The sequence below is a fragment of the Arachis ipaensis genome, chromosome B5 (assembly GCF_059453495.1).
Source record: "Arachis ipaensis isolate K30076 ecotype BB chromosome B5, ASM5945349v1, whole genome shotgun sequence".
In the NCBI taxonomy this organism is placed as follows: Eukaryota; Viridiplantae; Streptophyta; class Magnoliopsida; order Fabales; family Fabaceae; genus Arachis; species Arachis ipaensis.
Genome location: NC_142440.1, coordinates 77,326,146 through 77,341,305, shown reverse-complemented (window position 1 = coordinate 77,341,305; position 15,160 = coordinate 77,326,146).

The following is a 15,160-nucleotide window of genomic DNA, read 5'->3' as shown; positions in this document are numbered from 1 at the left end:
GATATAGGCTCTGCACACTCTCAACAACAACCAGTCATGTGGCAGAACAATCTGCCACGCTGGAGATATAGGCTCCGCACACTCTCAACAACAACAAGTCAAGCGGCAAAACAATCTGCCACGCTGGAGATATAGGCTCGGCACACTCTCATATATTCTAATAATTTCCTCATCATTCTTTTCAAAATTCTCAACTCATCACAGCCATCATAAGTTCATAATTTTCCATTAGGAACTCATTAGTTCATCAGCTTCTCAATTCGTTGTCGGTACTCACCAAGTTCACTACTCTTCCTTCTCCCTCAACCAAACTCATCATCAATACACTAGAAACCTAAACCTCCATTTGCTAACTTTTCAAAATGGTACCACATCAAATCCTCCCAAGATACTTTCCATGTTCGATACCCAAAAATAAGCCCAAGAGTCTTAAAATGGTGTCACAGAAGCTTACAAGCTTGTTGGGAAGGTGAAATAGTTGAAAACAAAGTTTAAGTTTGAGGAACAAGGTGTATCCGTACGCACAGGGCTGTGCATGCGCACGCCCAAAGAGATTTTCAAAATGTGTGCATACGCATAGGGGTGTGCATACGCACAGGTACCAAATTTTATAATTCTGTTCACTAGCGCCCCCAACAGACTGACCTTCCAAACTTGTGCGTGCGCACAGGGCTGTGCGTGCACATAGGCTGTAAATCTTCATTGGTTGTGTGCGCGCACAGACTGTGCTAGCGCTGCCAATAGCAAGCCCTTCCCTGTGTGTGTGTACGCAGAAGGCTGTGCGTGCGCACAAGTTCGAAAAATCACAGGGGTGTGCGTGCGTGCAAGGCTGTGCGTGCGCACATACCAGAAATCATAAAATTCTGCAACTTTGTAGAATTTCAGATTTTGACACCAAACTTTGAATGATCATAACTTCCTCTACAAAAATCCAAATTTTACAAACTTTATATCAATTTGCAGAGTTTTCAATAAACTTTAATTTAAAGTAAATTCCAACAAATTTTGAAAACTGAGGTTCAAGTTATAATCCGTCAAAGTTTGCCAAAAATCTGTTTTTACCAAAACCTTAAAAAAATACTTTCAACAAAACCCTCACTTCAAAACCAAACTACTCACGATCCAATTAATACCAAATCAGCACAAAAGCTCATACCACTCATTCCTCAATCTCAACCGTCTATAATCTCCCATATACACTATCCCACACCATCAAAATCATTATTATCCAACAATAACAATCATCACAAACAATCCTAATTCTCCTCATTCATTAATAACATTTCCACAACTCATCATCAATCATCAACAATACCAATAACTCTCAACAACGTTACACATCAACAATAATCCACCAACCTTAACCTAACATCAACCACAAGAATCAATATCCAAAAAAATCATCATCAACATACATCATCACACATCATAATCATCAATATCCTTTACTCCAAACCACCACAAACATTTTACATTAACTTATTACCTTAAATTTTCATCAATAACAATAATTTCCAACAATCATCATCAACCACACTAATCCAATACAACCAACAATTAACGTCAATTCACATATAATTACTGATACGCCAATACCATTCAATCCTATTTTAGGGTCAACTAGCCTAAGTGTCCAGAAACATTATATATTACATAAAGGAAACCGAAACCATACCTTGGTCGATTTCCAAAACGCACCAAACATCAAAACAAAGCCACCAAGCTCAATTCAAAGCCTAAGTCCACTCCAACAAACACCAAAACCTAATCTAACATCATAAAACATACCAACATCAAACCTAAGGTTCACAAAAACAACTAAACACATGGGTTTAGTGAAACCTTATCTTACTTATGACTTGCATCATCTACCCTTCTTTCTTGCATAAAGAAGACCATAAAAGAGCATAAACCGCATTTGATCAGTAAAATTCATGCATTATTTGATAAATATTATGGTACACTACTTTCAGATGAGTTGTGCTGATTTTCAGGTGAGAAAAGTATCAAAATTGGGCTAGAAGACAAACAAGAAGTTGGGCGTGTGAAACTGGCGTGACACTTGAAGCAAACGCCACAAAAACGCACTGTCGTGGCATGCCAGGAGATGGGCATGGCACGCTAGTACTAAAGTCCAGAGAAGATATTCAAAGCATGCATATGGGCGTGGCACGCCAGAGACTGGGCGTGGCACGCTGATACAAAATTCCAGAGAGCTACAATGGAGGACACAAAAGGGGCGTGGCATGCCAAGCAGGGCATGGCACGCCTGACCCATCAACTACTATGGGCGTGCCACTTGAGCAAAGGGGCGTGGCACGCCAACTCTCCATCCCAATAAGAACCTTCAATATGGCATGTCACTTGGTGTCGAAGGCGTGGCACGCCAGCCCCACGAAGTCACTTGTGCATGCCACTTGAGAACCCAGGCGTGGCACGCCAAGCTTAAAGAGTTCACAAAACCATGGGCGTGCCACTTGAGCAGCATGGCGTGGTACGCTGGTACAACAATCCAGAGAAGGGGTTGAAGGCAATTGAAGACTAGGCATGCCACTTGAGCAACCAGGCGTGGCACGCCAATGCACAAAGGACCAGAAGCAAGGACTGGGCATGCCACTTGGTATCGAAGGCGTGGCACGCCAACCTTAGCATTTCACCTTGGCGTGCCACTTGAAGGCTGAGGCGTGGCACACCAACTACTGGAACCAAGACAAGATCATGGGCGTGGCACGCCAGCCTTTTGGCGTGGCACGCTGGTATAAGTTTCCAGAGAGGATGAAGGAGGCCAATTACATGGGGCATGCCACTTGGTATCAAAGGCGTGGCATGCCATTCACCATTCTTCACTTAGGCGTGCCACTTGAGTAGCCAAGCGTGGCATGCCAGTGTCATTCAGAAGAGGAGCATTGGGGCATGCCACTTGAGTTCATGGCGTGGCACGCCAAACAGAGCAACCACTCACTCACAAGAGGGGCGTGGCACGCCAGACCCTGGGAGTGCCACGCTAGTTCAACTTTCCAGAGAAGCCTAGCCAAACATAAAGCAAGGGCGTGGCACGCCAGACCTTGGGCGTGGCATGCCAGTACAAATTTCCAGAGGTAAAGAGAAGTGAGAAAGGCAAGGGGCGTGCCACTTGAGCTCGAAGGCGTGGCACGCCAAGGTTGAAAGAGGGACGAGCGTGCCACTTGAAGGATTGGGCGTGGCACGCCAAGCTAGAAATGAAGAGCACGTGACACGCCAGAGGCACACCAGCCACACGCCAGCTGAGAAGTCATGCTTATTGAGTGTTTTCTTTTCCCTCCAAAATGTAATTTTCCTCTTTCACTTTTGTAATTCTTTTATTTCACTAGGAGTAGTATAAATACCCCCAAGGAGTACTGAAGAAGGGGTTAAGCAGTCAGCTTTAGATCCACTTTTACACTTTACTTTTGAGTACCTTTTAAGCTATGAGTAGCTAAGTTCCCTCTCATTGAGAGAGGGAGCTCTGTTGTACTTGATGGATGAATGATAGTGAAATCCTTCTTCTCTTCATCTTCTCTTTGATTTGCTAGAAGGAATTTCGTTCTTAATGCTTAGTGTTCAATTATCTTGGGAAAGAGATTGAATGCAATTGGGTTTCATGGGAACCTTGGAAAAGGAAACATGAAACCATGCTTGAAATCCCTTCTCACACTATAGTAGAATATGGGTTTTGGTGTTTGGATATGTGACATATAATCCTCCTTCTACTTGGACCTATGATGGTGTGTGGTATAATTAAGGACCAAGCATATCTCTCTTCATGAGCAATTAGACCAAGGAATTGGCTATTGATCAAGATCTGAGAGATTGAGTCACCAAGGGATTGGGGCTTAATCAATCATGATTGCCAAGAGGTCAATGAGTTGCATGATTGGAGAGGATATAAGCTAGACTTGATCCAAAGAGACAACATCTCCCAATCTCAATGAATTTCCCCATTCTTATCTATCCATTTCTTTATAGCTTAATTTTATATTCAGCAATTCCCCATTCCCATTTACATTCAAGTCATTTATGATTCTGCACTTTACTTCTGCCATTTATATTTCTGCACTTTATTGCTTTTCTTTATATTCTAGTCATTTACATTCATGTCATTTACAATTCTGCACTCTACAATCCTATTGATTCGTTTGACTAATTCATCAATTGATTAAAATTGCTCAGATTTTCCAATCTCTGTGGATACGATCCCACTCCACTGTGGGTTATTACTTGACGATAATTTTGGTGCGCTTGCCAAAAGGACTAATTCACCAATTTTGAATGGGGTGTGAATCCCAATCATCAAGTTTTATGGCGCCGTTGCCGGAGATTGGCTTAAATTTGACAGTGATTCATTCAATTGGAGAGCTAAATTAAGCAATTTAAATTCCTTGTTATTTTATTTTTTTTTAGCATTTTTAATTTTTTTTTTGAGTTCTATCTCCTTCTTCTTTGATTGTTTTTATCATTCGTATTTTCACTCTTCTAACTGTTTGATTAATTGCACCACTCACACTAACATTCACTCTAATAAGAGTAACTTCCTTATTCAATTTTTTTTCTTTCTTCTCTTGTTTTGCCTTGCTGGTTGTATGATAGGTAGAAGAAGCGGGGCTTCTTCTTCCTTTGATTTTGAACCTGAGAGGACCTTCCTTAGATTAAGGAGGGAAGCAAGAGGGAAAAGAGTTGTTAGTGCTGAGGAAGAGGAAGAGTATTTTAAAACAAACATGGAGGAGAACATGGAGAACCATCATGAAGAAGAAGCTCACAACCATGCCAGAGAAGGTCCAGTAAATCATGATGGACAAGAGAGGAGAGTCTTAGGCTCCTACATCAACCCAAATCCAGGAAATTGTGGCAGCAGCATCTTAAAGCCAACAATTTATGCCAACAATTTTGAGCTGAAACCTCAGCTCATCACACTCGTTCAGAACAATTGCTCATATGGAGGAAGTGCCCAAGAAGACCCTAGTCAACATCTCAGCACATTCTTGAGGATATGTGATATTGTAAAGTCCAACGGGGTACACCCCGACATCTACAAACTACTCTTGTTTCCTTTCTCACTCAGAGATAAGGCAGCAAAGTGGTTGGAATCATTCCCCAAGGATAGCCTAACTACATGGGAGGAGGTCGTGAACAGATTCCTTGCAAGATTTTACCCTCCACAAAGAATCATTAGGCTGAGAGCTGAGGTACAAACTTTCAGACAACAAGATGGAGAAACACTCTATGAGGCCTGGGAGAGATTCAAAGATCTGACAAGAAGATGCCCACCAGAAATATTCAATGAATGGGTACAACTACACATCTTTTATGAAGGACTATCCTATGAAGCAAAGAAGGCTGTGGATCATTCTTCAGGAGGCTCACTCAACAAGAAGAAAACCATTGAAGAGGCCATAGATGTCATTGAAACTGTAGCTGAAAATGAGTATTTCTATGCTTCAGAAAGGACTCAGAAAAAGGGAGTGCTAGAGCTCAACACTGTAGACGCTTTGTTAGCTCAGAACAAAGCAATTGCAGCTCAAATAGAAGCTCTAACAAAAAGGATGGAGGCTAACCAAGCCTCAGTTATTCAGGACCAAACTCCCCAAAAAGAAGGGAATGCACCAGGATCTGAAGGTGACTGGGAACAAGCAAATTATGTGAATGATTCATCCAGACCACCATATGACCCACACTCTAAGACATACAACCCAGGTTAGAAGAATCACTCAAACTTTTGGTGGGAAAATCAACAAAACCACAACCAGGACCACAACAAGCCTTATTCATCAAATCAGCATTTCAACCACAACCCCAACCATCAAACAGGGAATCATAGACTCTACCATAACTCACAAAACACATCATACCATAGTAACCAGCCTACACATAACAATCTCAACCAAGATACACCATCCTCAACTATGCAACCATACGAAATCAAGAGCAACTTTGAGAAGATGGAAGCTGCAATAGCACAACTATCCTCACAAATTACAGGAGCAGTCTCCACCCTCATGGATAGACAAGCACAAACTGACAGAAGGATAGATGCTAATCAAGAGGAATACAGGTCAAATCTGAAAAATTAAGGCGCAGTAATCTCAAAGTTGGAAGCACAAGTGGGGATTTTATCCAAGCAAATCTCACTTCCCACTCACACATTTCCCAGTGATACTATGGCTAACCCAAGAGGGGAATGCAAGGCCATTACTCTAAGAAGTGGGAAGGTTGTAGAAGGAGGAACCCCAAGCAAAGACAAGCATGAAGAAGTTGCAGCAAAGCATGGGAACAAAGATGAAGAAGAAATCCTTGCTCCACCTCCACCAAAACCAGTCTTGAAGTCTTATGTGCCAAAGGCACCATACCCACAAAGACTGGGAAAAGATGGGAAGGATGGCCAGTTTTCTAAGTTCCTAGAGATCTTCAAGAGGCTCCAAATTAACATACCATTTGCTGAGGCATTAGAACAAATGCCACTCTATGCTAAATTTTTGAAGGAGCTTATAACCAAAAAAAGGAACTAGGAAGCAAAAGAAACCATAATATTGACTGAAGAATGCAGCGCCATCATACAGAAGAAGCTGCCTCAAAAGCTGAAGGACCCAGGGAGTTTCTAAATTCCCTGCATCATAGGAGACATCACCATTAAGAAGGCTTTGTGTGATTTGGGAGCTAGCATAAATCTTATGTCCATGACCATGATGAGAAGGATGAAGATTGAGGAAGCCAAGCCAATAAGAATGGCACTTCAATTGGCTGACAGAACATTTAAGTTTCCACATGGAATGGTGGAAGACTTGCTAGTGAAAGTAGGAGAGTTCATCTTTCCTACTAATTTTGTTGTGTTGGACATGGAAGAAGAGGCCAACACGTCAATTATCCTAGGAAGACCATTCCTAGCTACTACTGGGGCCATCATCGATGTGCAAAAAGGGGAACTAGTCTTGAGGTTGCATGAAGAGAAAATGGTCTTCAATGTCTTCAAAGCAATGAGTTACCCCAAGGAATCCATAGGAGAATGCATGCTGGTAGACACCATGGAACAAATAGTTCAAGAATTCTCGGAAGAAGAACAATGTGGAAAAACCATTGAGCTGGAACAAGCACCAGATGGAGAATCACCACAAGCAACCATGAGAAACTCAATCATGCCAATCATCACAAGCAACACAGAAGCAGAGCCACCAAAACTAGAACTGAAAGCATTATCACCTAGCTTGAAGTATGCATATCTGGATGCTAACAACACCCAACCAGTGATCATAAATTCAAGTCTGAGTAAGGAACAAGAAGAGGAGCTCATCCAAGTGCTGAGACAACACAAGGATGCCATAGGCTGGACACTTGCATATTTAAAAGGGATCAGTCCTTCAATGTGTATGCATAAGATCTTGCTTGAAGAAGATGCCAAACCTTCAAGACAACAACAAAGGAGGCTGAACCCAACTATGAATGAAGTTGTTTAGAAAGAAGTGTTGAAACTATGGCAAGCAGGGGTGATATAACCTATATCAGACAGCCCTTGGGTAAGCCCGGTGCAAGTAGTCCCTAAGAAGGGAGGGATCACTGTTGTGGCAAATGAGAAGAATGAATTGATACCCACAAGGACAGTGACCGGATGGCGTATGTGCATTGACTACCGGAAACTTAATGAAGCCACCCGGAAGGACCACTTTCCTTTACCTTTCATGGACTAGATGCTTGAAAGATTGGCAGGACATGAATATTATTGCTTCCTAGATGGGTATTCGGGCTACAACCAAATTGTTGTAGACCCCAAGGACCAGGAAAAAACTTCATTTACTTGTCCATATGGTGTTTTTGCTTATAGGAGAATGTCCTTTGGATTGTGCAATGCACCTGCAACATTCCAAAGGTGCATGCTCTCCATTTTTTCAGACATGATTGAGAAGTTCATAGAAGTATTCATAGATGACTTCTCTGTATTCGGGAACTCATATTCTGATTGCCTATACCATCTTGCTCTTGTGCTAAAAAGGTGTCAAGAAACCAACCTAGTTTTAAACTGGGAGAAGTACCATTTTATGGTGACTGAAGGGGTGGTTCTTGGTCACAAGATTTCAAAAGATGGTATAAAAGTGGACAACGCAAAAGTGGAAGTAATTGAAAAATTACCTCCACCTTGCAATGTCAAAGCAATCAGAAGCTTTTTGGGACATGCTGGGTTCTATAGGAGATTTATCAAGGATTTTTCAAAAATTACAAAACCCCTTAGTAACCTACTTGTCTCAAATACTCCATTTGTTTTTGATAGAGAGTGCATGATAGACTTTGATGAACTTAAGAAGAAACTCTCCTCTGCACCTATTATAGCACCACCAAGCTGGGATCTTCCCTTTGAACTAATGTGTGATGCATCTGATTTTGCTATTGGTGCTGTTCTAGGACAGAGGAAAGACAAGATAGTACATGTTGTTTACTATGCTAGCAAGGTTCTCAATGAGAATCAAAGGAACTATACCACCACGGAGAAAGAACTTTTAGCCATAGTTTTTGCTTTTGACAAGTTTAGATCATATCTTATTGGCTCAAAAGTGATTGTGTTCACTGATCATGCAGCACTCAAATACTTACTTACCAAACAAGAATCTAAGCCCAGATTAATAAGGTGGATCTTGTTGCTCCAAGAATTTGATATTGAGATTAAAGATAGGAGCGGAGCAGAGAACAAGGTAGCTGACCACCTTTCAAGAATCCCACAAGAAGAGAAGATGCAGCAGGTAGCAGTCAATGAAAGCTTTCCTGATGAACAATTGATGATGATTCGAGTAGCTCCTTGGTTTGCAGACATAGCCAACTTCAAGGCTATTGGGGAGCTACCAACTAACATCAATAGGCACATGAGGAGGAAGCTAATCAAGGATGCCAAACACTACATCTGGGATGATCCTTATTTGTTCAAAAAGTGTACTGATGGAATCTTAAGAAGGTGTATACCCCATGAAAAAGGGCAGGAAGTATTATGGCAGTGCCATAGATCTGCATATGGAGGTCACTTTAGTGGAGAAAGGACAGCAGCAAAAGTGCTTCAATCCGGATTTTACTGGCCAACAATATTTAAGGATGCCAAGGAAATGGTGTCAAGATGTGATGAATGCCAAAAAGCTGGTAATCAAACCAAGAGAAATGAGATGCCACAGCAATTCATACTAGAGTTGGAACTGTTTGATGTATGGGGGATTGATTTCATGGGGCCCTTCCCAACCTCCTACTCAAATAGCTATATATTGGTGGCTGTTGATTATGTTTCAAGATGGGTAGAAGCCATAGCCACTGCAATAAATGACAACAAGGTTGTGATAAGCTTCTTGAGAAGGAATATTTTCAGTAGATTTGGAGTCCCCAAAGCTCTCATTAGTGATGGAGGGACACACTTCTGCAACAAACAACTCGAGGCACTCCTTCTCAGATATGGAGTGAAGCACAAAGTGACAACTCCATACCACCCACAGACCAACGGGCAAGCTGAAATTTCCAACAGAGAGCTAAAAAGAATCCTTGAAAAGACTGTTGGAAGCTCAAGAAAGGATTGGTCTAAGAAGCTGGATGATGCACTATGGGCCTACAGACCCCCATTGGGATCTTTCCATACCAACTGGTATATGGCAAGGCTTGTCACTTGCCAGTTGAACTTGAACATAGAGCCTTTTGGGCTCTAAAGATGTTAAACTATGATGAGCAAGCTGCTGGAGAAAAGAGACTAATGCAACTCAATGAGCTAGAGGAGTTTAGGAATCAAGCATATGAGAATGCAAAAATCTACAAAGAGAACACAAAAAGGTGGCAAGACCAAAAGATAGCAAGAAGGGAGTTCACTGAAGGACAAAAAGTGTTACTCTATAACTCAAGACTCAAGTTCTTCCCTGGAAAACTGAAGTCTAGATGGTCATGACCTTTCACCATACTCAAGGTGTTTTCCTATGGTCATGTGGAGCTCAGGGAGGATAAGACTCAGAGAACTTTTTCTGTTAATGGCCATAGACTCAAACACTACTTGGGAGGCTCCTTAGAGGAGCACGGAGAGAGCTACAAGCTCAGCTGAAAATGAAGGAATGTCAAGCTAATGACAATAAAGAAGCGCTAGTTGGGAGGCACCCCAACACTTTATCTTTTTTTGATTTAGTTACTTTTCTTAGAAGTAGTTTAAAAATTGTTGCATTAGGTAGTTTACTTTTCTTAGAACATTGTTTTTAGCTTTGGTAGCTAGATTTTCTTTACATTTTCTTGATCATAATGAGTGAATGGGCTGAAGACTAGCTAAAATGCTAAGTTTGGTGTGGCCTCTCACCCACTTAATCTAGGCTTACAGACAATTTATATTTTGATTTGAAGAGTAAGACCAAGGATTAAGTTTGGTGTGGCCACCACCAAGAATCATCTAGCAGCCCAAGTCACCCAATTTGAAAGCACTTAATGCTTTGGGTAAAAACATGAATGTGGTTTAATGAGTTCAGAGGAATTGGAATCAAAATGAAATGAAAAGATTGATGTTATTCCACTCCTATGAACACATTAAATACACAATGATAAAACCAATTTATTGAGATGCCAAAGAATTAAGTTTGGTGTCCCAAGGGACACCCATCAGTTGCAATCCAATTCACTTTTGATGAGAAGGAATGTGAAAGGGTTCTTTTGTCATTACTAATAGGGTCAGTTTCATTTCAGGAGAGAAGATGGGACCCACATGATAAACAACTCACAAAGCAAGGAAGTCAAAGTGTACTTACACTTTGGAATTCAACACACGCAGAAGACACAGTGAGAAAAGAGTTGACGCCTCTTCACACGCTAGGCGCCACTCCCCAAGTGGGAAAATATTTACCCTTTTCATTTCCCACCACAACATTCACCCATTATAAAAACCTCACTTCACCATCTCCTATTCCACTTCAAACAACCCCAATCACACATGAAGAGCATACGGCCCTCGCCTTCCTTCCTGTTTTCATCTTTTACCATCTCTTTCCCTTCTTTCTTTCTTTCTTTTTTCTTGATTGGGACAATCAAGTCCTAAGTTTGGTGTTGGAGCAAAACCTTGTTTTGCTTGTTCTTTCTTGCAACTCCATTTCACTTTCAAACACACTCTCATGGCACCACCAAAGAGCTCAGCCTCAAAGAAAAGAAAAGTCAATGAACCAACCTCTGGGTCCTCAAGCTCGTTCAGTGACTACAAGTTCCTCTCCGCATTCAACCAAAACCAATTCTATGGTAGGGTGAGTGAGAGGGAGATCATTCCGGAAGTTGGGTTCCAATAAGGGAGGAACGAGCACATTGAAATCAATATTGAGATCAACAATAGAGGTTGGTCACTTCTATGAAACCCACCAAGGAAAGTGGTAGAGAGCTTAGTGAGGGAATTCTATGCCAAAGCAGTGCCTCAACCAGGGCAACAATATGGCTACATTAGCTATGTAAGGGGTAAGTCCATTGACTACAGTCCCTCTAGCATAGAAAGGATGCTAATGGTGAAGAGGACAAGTTCCACTCGGAGCTATAAAGAAAGAACAAAGCAGCAAGACCCTGGGTTTGATGAGATCCTAAATGAGATTTGTGTGATGCATGTGCGTTGGATCAATGACAAGGATGGGGTACCTAATCAATTGAGGAGAAGAGATTTGAGCCCCCAAGCTAGAGGGTGGCTAGAATTTGTGAGGAGGTCCCTAATCCCCACATCCAACACTTCAGAGGTGACCAAGGAGAGAGCTGTACTCATCTACAGCATCATGAAAGGAGAGAACATCAATGTGGGGGAAATGATTGCCAACAACATCAACAAAGTGCTGAAAAGCACCAGTGACAACACAAGGTTGGCATTTCCCAGCATTATACAGAGGCTATGTGATGAGGCTGCATTTGAAAAGATTATTGATGAAGTGCTTGTGAAGCAAGACAAGTTCTAACTGCCAAGAAGATGGCCAAGGTGATAGCTGTGCACCCACTCCACAGGGCCAGAGAACGAAGAGCTCAGGCCCATGAACAACAACAACAACAACAAGAAGAGGAGGCAGAAGAGCAACCTCAATTCCTGGCACTTCAACCACCACCATAGTATCAATATCAACAATTTCCAGAGGGATTCAACTGGGAGCAACTGCAAGGAGATGTACACCAAATGAAGGGAGATCTACACCATTTGAGGGAAGATGTCAATCAATTCAAGAAAACTCAACAACAACAATGGAGCCAAGTCAACCAGAACATTCAACAACTCCAAGGGAGTTTTGAGGATCTCAAGGAGCAGCAAGATCAAATTAATTAGGGAGAAATGCAAGGCAGCTTAGGAGTGATTGTGAGATGGCAATTACAACAAATGGAGAGTCTTGCTGAATCTAGACACCTCTACGAAGCAAGAACTGTAGCCAGAGGGGAATATGATTGCTATGCACAAACAAAGTTGAGCTACCTATGCAATGCAGTAGCGAACATGAACCCCAACTACCCCACCTATATGCAGAAATTAGAGGAACTTAGCTCAAGGTAAGAGGAAATAGCATACCAACACAAGGAGAATGTGAAGTCCTATATGAGGAGGCTAGGATATTGGAAGCCCAAGGATGCCAAAGCACAAGAAGATTCTTCCAAACCAGATGAAGGTGGTTCTTCCCCCTCCAAGAAGAAGGACAAAGGGAAGGGGCCAATGAACTAAAGATGAAGCTGCTCAAGGTTGTTGAGTCCCATGGTTGACACTTTCCAATTTCTGAATTCTTGCTTAAGTTTTTGCTTTATTTACTTTTTGAATAAATAATCATGCTAGGATAGTTTATGTTTTATGCATAGTTTTTAATTCCTATTTGAAATCTTTATGAGTTCTTCTTTTCAAGAAAGAAAATGCCATGTATTTCAAGTCTTCATTCCAACAAAAATAAAAAGTAGAGTATGTCTCCATAAGAGTCACTGTAAGTTGTGCAAAAATAATGAGAAAGACCAAGGCCAAGATGGATTATGAAACAAACTAAGATATAAGTGACCAAGTGTAAGACCTTGAATGAACTAAAAAAAGAAAATGAGTCATGGAAAAGCAACTAATCCTAGAAGGTATAACTAGGGGAAGGTTAAGGGGTGTTCCTTGAATATCCATAGAACCAAGAGGTAGTAGGCAATAAAGACCCAAGGCTCTGAGCGTCAACTACTGGGATAGAAAAAGAAACATTAAAAAGCTCAAAAAGAATAAAAAAAATCTTAGTAGATGCTTGTGGCGAAGATGTGTCAAGAAGAGACCTGGGCAAGTAAATTCTTAGGGGTGTCTCAACACCTAGTACCCTAAAACCAACTGGTTTGGGAGTGCTAATTGAAAGCTTAATTAAAGGGTTGTCTTGAGACAAAACACTTAGAGTCGTGGTCAAGAAAGCAAAGCAACCCTTACTACCTCAAGGTGACAATCAATAGAAAGGACCCCTAAAGCCTATACCTGAAAGAACCCTCAAGGATCCAAGAGTTTTTTCATGACATTAAAACATTCATGCATGTGTTGAATACTTAGCCTTACTCTTAGTTGTATTGCAATCACTCAAAGCCAAAGCCTCAAGTTATAAGGTTTACTCACATTGATTTGCTTGGGACAAGCAAAACTTAAGTTTGGTGTTGTGATGACTTGCATCATCTACCCTTCTTTCTTGGATAAAGAAGACCATAAAAGAGCATAAACCTCATTTGATCAGTACAATTCATGCATTATTTGATGAATATTATGGTACACTACTTTGAGATGAGTTGTGCTGAACTTCAGGTGAGAAAAGCATCAAAAATGGGGTAGAAGACAAACAAGAAGTTGGGCGTGTGAAACTGGCATGACACTTGAAGCAAACGCCACAAAAATGCACTGGTGTGGCATTCCAGGAGCTGGGCATGGCACGCCAGTACTAAAGTCCAGAGAAGATATTCAAAGCATGCATAAGGGCATGGCACGCCAGAGACTGGGCGTGGCACGCTGATACAAAATTTCAGAGAGCTACAATGGAGGACACAAAAGGGGCGTGGCACGCCAATGCACAAAGGACTAGAAGCAAGGACTGGGCGTGCCACTTGGTATCGAAGGCGTGGCACGCCAACCTTAGCATTTCACTATGGCGTGCCACTTGAAGGCTGAGGCATAGCACGCCAACTACTGGAACCAAGACAAGTTCATGGGCGTGGCACGCCAGCCTTTGGGCGTGGCACGCTGGTATAAGTTTCCAGAGAGGATGAAGGAGGCCAATTACATGGTGCGTGCCACTTGGTATCGAAGGCGTGGCATGCCATTCACCATTCTTCCCTTAGGCGTGCCACTTGAGTAGCCAGGCGTGGCACGCTAGTGTCATTCAGAAGAGGAGCATTGGAGCGTGTGATGAACAAACTCTTGTGTGGTCTAGAATTTCCTCAAATGAATGAATTCTCATTGTAAAGTATAGTTTCTAAACCAAACAATAGTCCTTTCATGCAAAAAATTTGGTTGTCACAAGTAACAAACCCCAAATGAAAATTAACCGAAGTATTTGGACTCCGGGTCGTCTCACAAGGAATTGCAATGAAGTGTATGCTTATTGGCTAAAAAGGGGTAAGGCGGTTTTGGTTTATAAGAGGAGCAATGAAATAAATGACAAGAAAAGTAAAGAGAGCAATTAAAGAAAGTAATTAATAAAGAGAGAGATTCATGACAAAGATTGAGATCATAGGCTTTCTATCCTAGTGATACAATGATCAATTCATCTTATTTAGTCAACTCCAACATAAAGGGAGAAAGTCAAACAAGACTAATTAATCATGTCACAAATATAAACAAGAATTTATCTTATTACGTCATCTCCAACATTGGAAGAAGGTATCATATTATCTTCCATGAGAGAAAGTCTAATAAGACTAGCTAATCTCAATCCAAAAGTCCTAATCAACTTACTAATTAAATTAGCAAAAGATTAGTGTCAATGGAAACAATATTAGCTAACAACTCTAGATCACCAACATGAGTTGGGTTTTCATGACTCAAGATTGCCTAATTACTCTTTCCAAGCCAAGAATGCTCAAAATCTACTCTAACATTCAACCAAGTATTTTGTCAAACACTTAGAAGGCATACATGGAAAGCATAGTAAAATGTGCAAGAAATATAAATCTACCAACTATCAATTGCAAGAAAAGTAAATCAACAACTCAATTCATCAAT